Consider the following 14,559-nt stretch of genomic DNA (forward strand, 5'->3'; position numbering starts at 1 on the left):
GCACGTAACCACTGAGCTAATGGGGCGGACATGGAACTGATCACTGTGAAAAAATTAAAAGAAAAAAGGGAAACATTGATGCCAACGAACTAATAATGGAATTGAATCGTTTTATTTATGTCATCGAGAAAGAAAGAGGACTTGTCACCGCAAGCATTTTTTTAACGTACAAAACAGCCTTCAGGAGATTATATCCGAATATTTGCATTTGCACCAGAATTCTTCTGACTGACCACACCAGTTACTGTCGCCAATGCTGAACTGAAAGGACCATCAGCAGAATGAAACTGATCAAGAATATCCTGCGTTTAACCGTGGCAGATGGCAGGCTTTCTGCTCTTGCATCAATTACCATCGTAAACAAGATTGCCAAATCCCTATGGACTATGACCCATTACAATTTGCGCAGAACAAGGCTCGAAAGAAGCGCTTTGCGTTATTATGGAATATATGTCCAGTTATCCACACCAGGCCCGTAGCCAGCCGGGGGCCAAAGGAACCTCGCCCCCCCCCTGAAAAAAAAAATTCCACCTCTGGAAAAATCCCAACATTCTCGAGCAACAGCTACAATTATAATTATTTTGTCCATTTAAATTTTTTCACCCCCTCTAAAAAAAGTTGGCCCCCTTGCTCTGTGGTCCGGCTACGGCCTTGGTCCACACTGTCACTGTAGACTTATGTATACACAGTGGTGGGCGCAGCTAATGTAAAAGTTAGCTTTCAACAAAGGAATCAGCGGATTTCCAATAAATTTACTTTCGCTAACGAGTCCGCTAAATTTTTAAATATTAGTAAAAATGCTAATCCGCTAACCAAAGCGTTAGCTTCAATAATTAGCGGAACTGTGCCCTCTACTGTGTAGGCTATAGGCCTACATAATACAAACCCTGCATGTTGTGTAAAATAAATAACACATTCCAGTTTCTGCGTTGGAAGGGACCCTGGACTTATGTTCGGAGGGGGCCACATTCTTTGTTGCTACGGCCCTGCCTCCATCTTAAACACTGCTCTCCATTAACCAGTGCTAGGCTACTTCGTGGATAGAATAATTCACAGACAAAAACAGGCCGAAATATCACTGGAAATTTCGATAATTGAGCGTTCCTGCTGTTTTTCGTGGGTTATCAGTGTTCCCGACAATTTTCACCAAATCAAACGTCATATAAAAACCGTTCAAGTCTACTGAATATTACGTCATGGAAATTCCTAAAGCATGTGCCAAAATTGCACCAGCGTTCATAAGAATTGTGTCAAACCTGTTTGGGCCTGTTTGGGCCTGTTTGGGCCTGTTTAAACAGGAAATATTACATCAGCTTTAAACACCTGTTGGAATGACTTCATAATTGTCTTTCATTATTGCGTCACAGTACTGCATACGTGAATTTGAGATATTGCTATCTATTCTGGATTTCTGGTCATTCGTAAAATGATTGTTTGAAAGTTGGCCGCACATTTAACTGTTGGCTTAGTGCTTGCTAGCTGGACAAAGGTTCCGTCTTTTATCCAAGTAATCTGTTCTGTAGTGACAGTTTTCAGTGGTGTACGCGTTGCACCCCCTCGTTTTCGGTAGCCGTGGGCTAATTTTTACAGAAATACACTTTTTGAAAAGAAGTTCAAGTGTGTGTTTCTTCGGTCATTATATGCAGACGAAAGGATCCGGGAACTTTAAGTTACAATTTTCCCACGAAGAAATTATGGTTTACAGCTGTGACCATAAAAAATAAAAGACGAAGTTAGTTAGTTGGTAGGCCAAGAAGCACTTAGAAGCAAAGAAATAATAAAAGAAGATCTTATTGGTTGGTAGTCTAAAGAAGCAAAGAAAATTAAAGACATTTCTTCTCGGTAGGCAACTGAAGAACTTTAAGCTAAAAAGTAAAGACATTTCTTCTCAGTTTGGTACAGAAGAAAAATAACTTTGACATTTATTGGCAAGAAAGAAGATTAAAGGCAATCCATCTGTGCTTGAAGATTCAAGTGGAAGAATCCAAGCAAGTTTTGTGGACGTTTGGACTTCACATACTCGTACAGCTACGGTATCGTGCATTTAAATTCTTTTTTGTATTTTTACGGTCTTTGCAGTTAAGTTTTTTATAACTACTGTAATTTGTGTGTTTGTGTAACTTAATTTTTTAATTGTTAAATTTAGCCCTAACATTTAATATGTCTACACTCGGTGGTGACAGGGACTCGACCGCCGTCGACTCGACTGAGTTTAAGCCTGATGATGTTCTTTGCGGTCGGGCAGGCCATTCTGGGGAGGGACCCATTAACGATGAGGCTAAGTCAGTTCGAGAGGCCCGGCATCTTAGACGGGATATTTTGACTCAAATTGGGAAACTTTCTGTGGCCCTAGGTTCTTTGAGTGATAAGCAGGAACTGTTAATTTTTCGGTCTAACTTATCTACTTTAGAAGAGGAATTACGGCATTTCCATGCTCTTTTGAGTAAAATTGTTAACTCTGCAATCTTGGCAGAACTTCGTGATAGGGTAGATCCCGAATTTAACTCGTTAAAAAATAACTTCGAACAAAAAGAAAGTGAGTTGTCAGATAGGTTGGATGCTGACATACATCCTGAGGATAGCGCCTCAAATGTAAGCACTAGGATGTCTGAGAGCTCGTCACGGATAGTTGCACAAATTAACCTACAGTTAAGACGAGAGGAGCTCCAGATCCAAGCTGAGGCCGAAGCGAGAGCTGCTGAGGCCGCCGCGAGAGCTGAGGCCGAAGCAAGAGCTGCTGAGGCCGCCGCGAGAGCTGAGGCCATACGAGCTGAGGCCATCGCGAGAGCTGAGGCCGAAGCGAGAGCTGCTAAGTTCGCACTCAAAGACGCTCAGTTGAGGGCCGAACAACGTAAAGAGGTAGTTTTAGCTGAATATCGTTCTGAGTTGGGCTCCCGGCGTAGCTCTAGGAAGGGCTCTTCTAGGCATTCCAGAAGTGAACATCAATCACAGTTTAATTTACCTAACCTTTTCCACACGCCTGTTCAATCCGTAAGTGGACCTGTACAATCCACATGTTTTCCAGCTGTTTCAGGAGGTCTCGGGGCCACGGCTAAGGGTCTTCCGAAGGCTGTAGAGCCAAGGTCTGCAAATTACAACCGAACTCCTCCCCCAGAGCGTACAGGTCACGGGGCCGCCATTAGCAGTAATGCTTTGCCCCCTTCACAGTTTTCAGCGCCGCTAGTTTTTGATCGCCCAGCTACACGTAATTTGGGTGGTTGTGAGAGGCGTATCGCGTCTCCTGATTTTAACGTGTGTGAGGATCGTGATCGGGCTGTGCATGTGACTGAGCCCACTCAGCCCCTTAAGGGATATAGCTTGTCTTCTCCCGCTAAATCGAGTTCTCAACAGCAGGATTGCTTTTTTGAATACCAAAATAGTAGGACGTTCTTCGATAAGGCGGCCTTGATTGGTTACGATGGTAATAATATGCCATTTGTCTTCTTTAAAAATCGTGTTATGGCCTTGATGGCAGCTTCGCCCTTTAAGGGAACTCGTTTGACTTTGTTGCAAGCAGCTTGTGTTAGAACAGCTGCACAAACGATTGCTAATTTGGTTTCTGACACTCCTGGCTTGTCAGAGGAAGACAGGATAGAAATGTCGTTAGCTCGCTTGTCCCAACGTTTTGGAGTTCGTGGAGGTCTTTTCGCAGAACCAGAAATTAGAAAGTATCGCTATGGTAGCAAATTGACTTCTATCTCTTCCAGTGATTTGAAAGAGTTTAAAGATGAATTGTCGCAGTGTTTGCTTTACGCGAAAGCTTATGGTCAGCGTGATAAATTAGAAGGACGTTTTGTTTTGGATTTGGCTAAGCGACTCCCGTTTGACGCTAAGCAGCGTTATCTTGACTTTTTAGGTGATCAGTATGGTAGCACTGAGGAACCTACCTTTCAGAGTTTGTTTGAATTTGTAGTACGAGAGGAAACGCGCAAGTCGACTGATTTTAGCATTATGCTAATGGGCGATTCTGGTGAGTCGCAGCAATTTAAAAAGTTTGGCAAAGGAAAATTGCCTTCATGTCCGGTTAGGCAGACGTCGGTAAAACCCCATGATAATGTGATTTCAGGGAGTTCGCAGTACTCGACTGCTGTTGGCGCACCGCGCGGCGGTGTGGCCAGACGTAGTGACATACCGGCATGTTTTTGTTGTTCATCACGTGGTCAAGTTGAATATCATTTTTTGTCTAATTGTAAAGAATTTTTGCGCTTGACACCTAAAGGTCGGAGAGATGTCATTGTGAAAGCTGGAAAATGCTTGAACTGTTTGCGCCAGCATATGGTTAAGGACTGTAATCATGCAAACAACTGTCGTAAGTGTGGGCCTAACAACGATAGGAAACACTATTTTCTTCTGCATGATTTTTATGTGACGTCACGTGATTCTCTGGATTCGGTCGGTAAAGATGATGCTGGTGCCAGAGTTCCTGTGCGTAATGTTAAGATTGGAAATGTTAAAGCAGCCTTTAACCGCGTTACTGCTGCTCGTGTTTTGAATCCAATGACTGGCAAATCGAAGTTGGTGTATTGTCAGCATGATCCTGGTTCGCAGTTGACCTTTGTTTCGAGTGACTTGGTGTGCGAACTTGGTCTTAAACCGTATGATAAAGCGTCGTTTAAAATGGATACTCTGGCTGGTCAGAAACCTACTTGTGCTGAACTTGTTAAACTCAACATTCAGTCGTTAGAGACGAATGAACTGTTTTGTGATATAACTTCGGTGGTTAACCCAGCTTGGGCTGACGATGTTAAGACTTTACCACATAAGCAGGATTTAAGTAGTTTCCGTCATTTTCATGACGTGAATATGATTGGAAACGACAACGCTTATTTGATGTGGGCAAAAGAAGAACGTGTTGGTGAAAATCGCAGTGAACCGCATGCTTTACTCACTCCTCTCGGTTGGTTGGCTTGTGGTGGTAAGTCACCCTTAGTTGAAAGCGTTGCTAAAGTGTGCAGAGTGCAGACGTCTTCAGAGTCGGATGTCATCTCTGGCTTTCAGCGTAAAATTGAGTCTCGTGATATGGAAATAGCAGACCTGAATAAAGTCATTCAGGATTTGACTTTGCAAAATGAAACCTGTGAATTGTCTCGCAATGATATTTTGGCTAGAGAACTTGTCGAACCGAATATTGAGTTGAAAGATGGTCGATTTGAGATACCTGTTCCGTTGAAGGAAGATATTGATCTACCTAACAATTTTGTGTTGGCGTCAGATAGAGCTGCTGCTTTAAGAAAGAAAGCTTTAAAACAACCTGAACTTCGTGATTTCCTTACTGACACCATGAAAGATCTTAAATCTCATGGCTATATTGAGCGTGCTGGTGAAGCAGGAAATGTCAAGGGATTTGAATGGTATTTACCATACTTTGTGACGTCACAATTAAAAAAGCGCATTGTTTACGATGGCAAGTCTGAATTTCGAGGAACTTGTGTTAATGATTTAATGTCTTCTTGTCTTGACTTGTCTGACTTGTTAAACCCTCTGGCAGATGTCTTGGCTAGATTTCGGCTTGAAAGATTTGGTTTCGTGGCCGATATGACCAAATACTTCTTTCACATTTTGGACTCTTCAATACGTAAGCCCAGTTTTATTGAACTGCTTACGTACACCAGTAGTGCCGTTCGGATCGTGAACGAACGCCCTTTGGTACCTTTGAGTGATGACCCTAGGGATTTTACTGTCATCACCCCTGCCTCACTTTTGACCCCATACTTAGACCCATACTGTGCTGTTGGGCAACCACATGATCGTGACCAATTAAGAAGGGATTATCGGTTCAATTTGTCACTTTCTCAGCAGTTTTGGAGTAAATGGATCGATTTTTACTTGCCAGGTCTTCAGGGCCGGAAAAAATGGCTAAAAATGGCCGAGAATGGAGCCTGGTCAACTTGTAGTGGTAGGTTCTCTCCAAGACATTGGTAAACGTGGAAAGTATCAACTTGGGAGGGTGCATGAGGTAGTTCCACAAATTAGGAAAGGGAAGCCTGTGGTTCGTAGAGCCAAAGTTGCCGTCTGCAACTATGATGAGAGTACGGGGAAAGTAAAAGTAGACTACGTGTTGAGGGATATTTCGTGCCTCGCCCCCGTAAAGAACACCTAAGTGTTAGGGTTTGAGCCTGGTTTTGTCTGCGATGGCCGACCCTTGTCTGAGCCCGGAACAGTCGGTTATTATCGCAACTATTGTATATAGCGTCATTTTTGCGTGTACCTAATACCTATGGTACCAATTTCATGTATCATCGTGTTTATTCCGTATTGTTGTTCATTCTTTGCATGCCCTTTGTATTTACGTATTAACTTAAACGTGAATGATTCAAACAATTTGTGTATCGTGTGTTTTTATTCATTGGCTCACAATTGTCGTCAATTCTTTTTTAGTTATGCCATGTCAGACTGTCATAACTAGGGGCCGCTATGTTCCCGACAATTTTCACCAAATCAAACGTCATATAAAAACCGTTCAAGTCTACTGAATATTACGTCATGGAAATTCCTAAAGCATGTGCCAAAATTGCACCAGCGTTCATAAGAATTGTGTCAAACCTGTTTGGGCCTGTTTAAACAGGAAATATTACATCAGCTTTAAACACCTGTTGGAATGACTTCATAATTGTCTTTCATTATTGCGTCACAGTACTGCATACGTGAATTTGAGATATTGCTATCTATTCTGGTCATTCGTAAAATGATTGTTTGAAAGTTGGCCGCACATTTAACTGTTGGCTTAGTGCTTGCTAGCTGGACAAAGGTTCCGTCTTTTATCCAAGTAATCTGTTCTGTAGTGACAGTTTTCAGTGGTGTACGCGTTGCACCCCCTCGTTTTCGGTAGCCGTGGGCTAATTTTTACAGAAATACACTTTTTGAAAAGAAGTTCAAGTGTGTGTTTCTTCGGTCATTATATGCAGACGAAAGGATCCGGGAACTTTAAGTTACAATTTTCCCACGAAGAAATTATGGTTTACAGCTGTGACCAATCAGATCGCCATCGAACCACTGAGCTAACGGGGCGGACAAAGTCCATGAAAACTGTACGCACGATATTGCATCTACTCGAATCTATTGATTGCAAGTCCAAAATATGCATTATAGGCCTAGTTATCTACCGCTAACTTAAACTTCACTATTTTATTCCAATTCTCACCAATTCAATTTTTACAATAAAAATACCAAACCAACACAAATTAAAAGAGTGTGTCTTGTTTTATTCACCTGAAAACTTTCACATTTATATCTTATCAGCAAATTGAGCAATTGTTGTTCAAACGTAACCGCTCGACGAAGTCTTTTACCAAGGCAATGCAAATACAAAGCGATCAATTTCGAGTGTTCGTTTGCTGTGATAGGTGAATAGTGTTCAGTTCAGTTGTTTTTGTTTCTGACCATTATATCAAAAACAATACACGTCAACATAGCAAAGGTCGAGAAAAAGGTAGAAGCGACAAAACGCGAACGTTAAAACGTGCTTGTGACCGAAATAAGTTATTGAGTTGAAAGAAATTTGGCACGGTCGCAACACCTTGAGAAAAATTTAAGATATAAAGGGAAAATAAAAAAAAGAAAATGTTACAAAAAAATAAAATAAAAAACATATATTTAGGCTATAGCTTTTTCAGCCCACATAACTTTAGTTGATATATTTAAGATTTGTATAGACAGTTGCTATGAAGATCGGCCATGGTGCGTTATCAAGAGTGTTGATGGTCGTGAGGGGAACACGTCTTGATGCGTTTAGCTCATAGCAAAGAAGAGCAAGGCAGGCAAAGAAAACCCCGAAAGAAATCCTACCACGGGCAAAGCCATTTCAAGCGCAACGCACCAGGCCTCGCACGACTCACAAAATAGATAGGCTATAGGCTAACTTGACGACATGAAAACAATGACAAAAACAAATAAAACAAACTAGCAAAAACAACATCATCATCTTGCAGAAGTAATTATACCCAGGGAAGTTATGTCTTGAAGATATCATGCATGCTTTGATATAAACTTGCGTTGATAAAGCGATAATTTTAGACCCCAGTCAGCTAAACTCGTCACCTCCACACCGATCCAACGTTAGCAAACTTTAAATTAATGCAAAAATGACAGGCATCGCTAGGTGAGATGTAGTAGTGGCATGTCACAGTAATATGAGAAATTTGGGTTATCGTATGTTTTACACGTTAAACCATAATAAAAGTAAAAAAAAATCCAATTCTGCATATTACGTTAGAAAAATAGATAAAAAACAGGCAATAGCATGACGATCCAGTCCAAGATATTGATGCTCATTTCTGCTTGGATTTCAACAATTTTACTATTGTCACAATTTTACTATTGTTGAAAACACGACACTGCATCCTTGAATTCAATATTTGCAAGTCCAAAATATGCATTATGTTTATCAAGCGCTAACTTAAACTTTTCTATTTTGTGCTAATTCTCAGCAATTCAAATTGTACAGTAAAAATATCAAATCAACACAAACTGAAAAATATGTCGCACTTTATTCACCTGGAAACTTTCACATCTACTGTATATTTAATGTACAAATTGAGCAATCGTCGTTCAAACATAACCGCTCGATGAAGTTTTTTTCCAAAACAATGCAAATGCCAATAATTGGTTTACCACCGATGCCAAGTGCGTTTACAGTCGCAGAATTAAACTTTCTAAGCTTCGGTTTTAATAAAATAACCATTGTGATCAAGCAAACAGCCAAAGGGGACTTTAGGACCAATTGGAGGCCCTTGGCTCCACATAAGACAAGGTTCAGTCTTGACATTGTTTAAAATATTGGCTTCGTACCAAAACATCAAAGCACAATAAGCTCTAAAAGCATAACCATGGAGTATTCCAATTTTTGTCATCCAATTTACAAAATTTATTTGATTCATATTGAACATTAATAGAGCACCATATAACTGATGTGCACCAACATAGCCTTGGTTACGCAATATTTTTGCGCTAATCTTTCCAATTCCTGGAACCTCGATTACGTCCACAATTGGATTTTGAATGGTCTTCATCATAAATTCCCTATACTTTGACGTTTGCAAAAGAAAGTTGATGGAGTTCATTGGCCCTTCTTCAAAATCATCATAAGGAAAACCTTGGTTCATAAGAAAAAACATGTCAGCAATAATTCAGTTATAGAAACACTTTTAATAGCTGTTAAAAACTTGTGCTAAAACAATCCAAAAGTAAGCAATGTAATAATAATAATGCAATCAGCTACGGAAACACAAAAACAAGTTTGAAAAATTTTAGCGTTATTTTAATTTCTTTTATGGGTATTTTGTGACTCAAAATTGTTACATAATTGGTGTCGATTAACTTACTTTACAGTGGTAAGTTTACAGTTTAAAATTAAATGATAGTCAAAATTTACGCAATGCCTACATTACTACACTAGTATGGCTACACCTACAGCCTACAGGTACCTACACTAATATAGCTACGTCAAAAAATCACTTTTTATACTAACTTTTCCAAGTATCTTTATGAATTCTGCCATGTTGAAAGCGCGACAGCATAGCCAGGCTCGATGTATGTCATATAGGCAGCGGTCGGCAACCTGCGGCTCCTTTATCTCTGCGCTCTGGCTCTCGTGATACTTTTTTCGTACTAGTTCGTGTCACAATTAAACTATTGTGGTGCAATAATCAAAAACCTGTGTAATTTGATACCATGTGTATTGTGTAATTTGGACCAACCAGGTTTTTTCGTTTCACTCGCCTTCAAATCTGTTTTTTATTGCCTGGACATCTGCAACAACCACATGACCTTACGTGATCACTGGCAATCAGGTGCGCCGGAAGCGAGGGGAGGCAATGGTGCCCTTTCAAGGTCATTTAAGCCAGGGTTTCCCCTTTTTTGGGCCACGGACCACTATTTGTGAATCTGTTTATTTGTGGACCCCAATACAAAGGTAAAAATGAATAAAACCCACACTTTGTTTATTTAAAAAACTGACAACATCAATGGGCCGGATGGGATTGCATAAGTCATCAATTCTCGGAGTTATTTGTGGAAGGCAAACTCGTAAGTCAGGGTCCACGGAAAGTCTGGACCTATATTTTGTCTTTATGTTGGTAAGAGCTAAAAATGCTGTCTCACACATGTAGGTCGTGGCAAAAGGCAATAAAATTTTAGTTGCCTTTTGCGATAGCAATGGGTATTCCTCCACGACACTCAACCAGAAAGATGCAATAGCTGTTTGATTGAAACTAAGCATTAAAGTTCGATCAGATGATAATTTGGCTAATTCTTCTTCTTCGCGTCCTGACAGAAAAAAAGTCTTTGTAACCACAAAAGGGTTTAAAATCCAGTCAAAATCCTCATGTCTTTTTTAAAAAGTACTTCTTAAAGTGTGCAGAAAGCAATTCCAAATGTTGTGTAACGTCAGAGAAAATCAACTCTGTATTAATTAAGGGTTTGTTGGTAATGTAGTTACACAGAACAGGACTCATGTTGCCAACCTCCTCGTGATGAGTCCTGGTAATTCAAATTAATGAAGCAAATGGCAACAATCAGAGACCGCAACTCACAGGGCACCTGGGGTGGTAAAAGGATACACCCTGATAATAGCTTGATACACCCTGATAATTGCTTGATCACAATGATATAATCATTGTGATCAAGCAAACAGCCAAAGGGGACTTTAGGACCAATTGGAGGCCCTTGGCTCCACATAAGACAAGGTTCAGTCTTGACATTGTTTGAAATATTGGCTTCGTACCAAAACATCAAAGCACAATAAGCTCTGAAAGCATAACCGTGGAGTATTCCAATTTTTGTCATCCAATTTACAAAATTTATTTGATTCATATTGAACATTAATAGAGCACCATATAGCTGACTTGCAGCAACATAGCCTTGGTTACGCAATATTTTTGCGCTAATCTTTCCAATTCCTGGAACCTCGATTACGTCCACAATTGGATTTTGAATGGTCTTCATCATAAATTCCCTATACTTTGACGTTTGCAAAAGAAAGTTGATGGAGTTCATTGGCCCTTCTTCAAAATCATCATAAGGAAAACCTTGGTTCATAAGAAAAAACATGTCAGCAATAATTCAGTTATAGAAACACTTTTAATAGCTGTTAAAAACTTGTGCTAAAACAATCCAAAAGTAAGCAATGTAATAATAATAATGCAATCAGCTACGGAAACACAAAAACAAGTTTGAAAAATTTTAGCGTTATTTTAATTTCTTTTATGGGTATTTTGTGACTCAAAATTGTTACATAATTGGTGTCGATTAACTTACTTTACAGTTAGACCGAGAGCCTACGACAGAAGATTTCACCCCATAAGGTACAAAAGGTTTGACCCCTTGAAGTTACTGGGGTCAACCATGTCACTCACAAAAAGTATGGAAGATTGACCGCACCGGGTGGATCTGGACCCTAGAGCCCCCTAAAAAGCCCAAAAAGGGGGTTAATTTCACCCCATAAGGTACATGGACCAAACTTGGTGAATACGAAGTTTTATGTCAGGACATCACAAAAATATCAAATCTAACAATATTTTCGAGTGGAAAGGTGATGTAAGACCCCCCCGAAAGTGACCCCCCGGGGGGTTAATTTCACCCCATAAGGTACATGGACCAAAGTTGGTCAAAACGAAGTCTTATGTCGGGACATCACAAAAATATCAAATCTAACAATATTTTCGGGTGGAAAGGTGATGTAAGATGCCTTCAAAGTGACTTCCCATAATGTGACCCCCTCGGAAGGTTTATTTCACCTCATAAAGTACATGGACCAAACTTGGTCAAAATGAAGTCTTATGTCTGGACATCACAAAAATATCAAATCTAACAATATTTTCGGGTGGAAAGGTGATGTAAGATGACTTCAAAGTGACTTCCCATAATGTGACCCCCTCGGAAGGTTTATTTCACCTCATAAAGTACATGGACCAAACTTGGTCAAAATGAAGTCTTATGTCTGGACATCACAAAAATATCAAATTTAACAATATTTTCGGGTGGAAAGGTGATGTAAGATGACTTCAAAGTGACTTCCCATAATGTGACCCCCTCGGAAGGTGTATTTCACCCCATAAAGTACATGGACCAAACTTGGTCAAAACGAAGTCTTATGTCAGGACATCACAAAACTATCAAATCTAACAATAGTTTTGGGAGGAAAGATGATGTAAGACTCCCCCAAAGTGACCCCCAGGGGATTAATTGCACCCCATAAGGTAGGCTACATGGACTAAAGTAGGTTAAATCGAAGTCTTATTTCACAGCATAACAAAAATATCAAATCTAACAATATTTTCGGGTGGAAAGGTGATGTAAGATGTCATCAAAGTAACCCCCAGAGGGTTTATTTTATCATAGAGTACATGGACCAAACGTGGTCAAAACGAAGTCCTATAGGTCCTAGGACACCACAAAATATCAAATCTAACAATACTCTCAGTTGGGAAGATGATGAAAGACCTACCCAAAACTGAATCTCCTCCTGTAATTTAATTTACTTCATTCCTTACTCGAACCAACCTTGGTGTAACGGAAGTGCTATGCCAGGACAGTACCAATGGATTAAATCTAAAAATATATTTATATAGGTTTTGGTGAAATACATTCACAAGCTGTCCCATGATGCATGAAATGGAACTATAGCCTACTTTACAAAAAGTTTTTGTATAAATCATATTCAGTCAATCGAAAAAAGGCAACAGGACATGACAATACATGGCTTTGTAACACCAAAAACAGAAAGTACTTAAGAAGCACATAGGCTACAGTCATGGGCGCCGATCGCTCTCTAAGATTGGTGGGGACATTTACTAGGAAAGAAAGGGCAGACGAGCGAAGCGAGCTGAAAGATTGGGGTCTGTTCAACGAACAAACAAATAGGCCTACAGTAGATAGGCTACAAGTCTAATGTGATGTATTTTAATTGTCAGTGTCAGCATTGGACAGCAGAAGTCCAAACACTGCAACTCGGCAACGAGTCTCCGGCGAATTAAAAACGAAGTCCTTGGTTGATCCTTGGCTTGTAATGAAGGTTGATCGAATTCAAAACTTTATTGTGCACATAGCAGACCATTGCATGATTTGGCCGTTTCTGTGTCATGGTAGATCGTAACAAAGTTTTGATACGTCGCAAAGTTGATAATGAGCGTTCAGCTGAACACGAGCGGGCTGGTGATATGAGCAAAAGTTCCACTTGGGGAAACATTTGCCGAACAGCGGATGGTATCTTCTTGAATATCATTCGAAAATCTTGTGCAAGGGACTCTGTGTCAAAGAACTGAAGATAATCGTCTACCAAATGTGATTGTAGCTTTCCACTGAAGAGTGATTCTTGTAGAATTTTGTAGTACTCAAGATCGGTCGACTTGAAATAGTCAGTAAGATTTTGCTGCGAGCTGTCAATGACTGCAAAATACTCTGACCGATCGATCTTGAAGTTTAGGAGGTTGACCATGGCCATGTCCATACTGAAGACGATTTGAAACGTGACAAGTCTTTTAAAAATTGGGTAGGGTAAGAGTTTTTTCAATTATTGAAAAAAAGCTGCCTGCCAGCCTTCCAACTGCTGATTTTCCTATATACAATTTTTTGCCAAACCGGTAAAGACATTTCAGCAGCTCTTCAATGTAACCTCAATGTAATAATAACTGAAAAAATAGCTTTTTTCTTATACAAAAGTAACACAAGCTACATTTACTGCACTACATGCTTGTACGACTCTTTCAAAGTAATTCTAAAACTCTGCACTGTGTGGCCCTGGCGTAACCAAATTAAATACAATTTGCGAGTTACACCAGGGTTTCTCTGCCTAATAAAACATTTCTACTACGGTTGGAGCTTCCTCGCATAAAACAAAAATGTTGTCCCCTCCTTTCAATATATTTTAAACGTTTGACTGGTAAAATTGTGACATTCGGGTAATATTTTCCCTTTTACGTTACAAAAATAATGTAAAAAGATGATGGGGACATGTAAAAAGATGGTGGGACATGTAAAAAGATGGTGGGGACATGTCCCCACTGTCCTATAGGGATCGGCGCCCGTGGCTACAGTAGCCAGAAAATTGATCCAAGATCTTGATACGACTACTAAATGTTGACTTAATTGAACAACTGACTATCCAAATAAGACGAAGAATAAGACGAAGAAAGTGAAAGCGACAGCAGTGACAATGAAGAATAAAGAAACAACCGTTTACATTTACACAAACAATCTCTGTTTATGAATGAACAGTTACAATAACTGATTGGAGACATGAAGCAAATGGCATTAAACAAAAATTTACTACATTGGGTTTATTGGGTTATTTATTGTAGCAGCTGGAAAATGTTTATTACTGCCTGAATTAACGTTCCAAATGATTCATTTCGAAACGTTTTGATTTGGATAGTCAGTTGTTCGATTAAGTCAACATTTAGTGGTCGTATCAAGATCTTCGATCAATTTTCTGGCTACTGTAGCCTATATGCTTCTCATGTACTTTCTGTTTTTGGTGTTACAAAGCCATGTATTGTCATGTCCTGTTGCCTTTTTTCGATTGACTGAACATGATTTATACAAAAACTTTTTGTAAAGTAGGCT

The sequence above is a fragment of the Aplidium turbinatum genome, chromosome 1 (genome assembly GCF_918807975.1).
Source record: "Aplidium turbinatum chromosome 1, kaAplTurb1.1, whole genome shotgun sequence".
Lineage (NCBI taxonomy): Eukaryota > Metazoa > Chordata > Ascidiacea > Aplousobranchia > Polyclinidae > Aplidium > Aplidium turbinatum.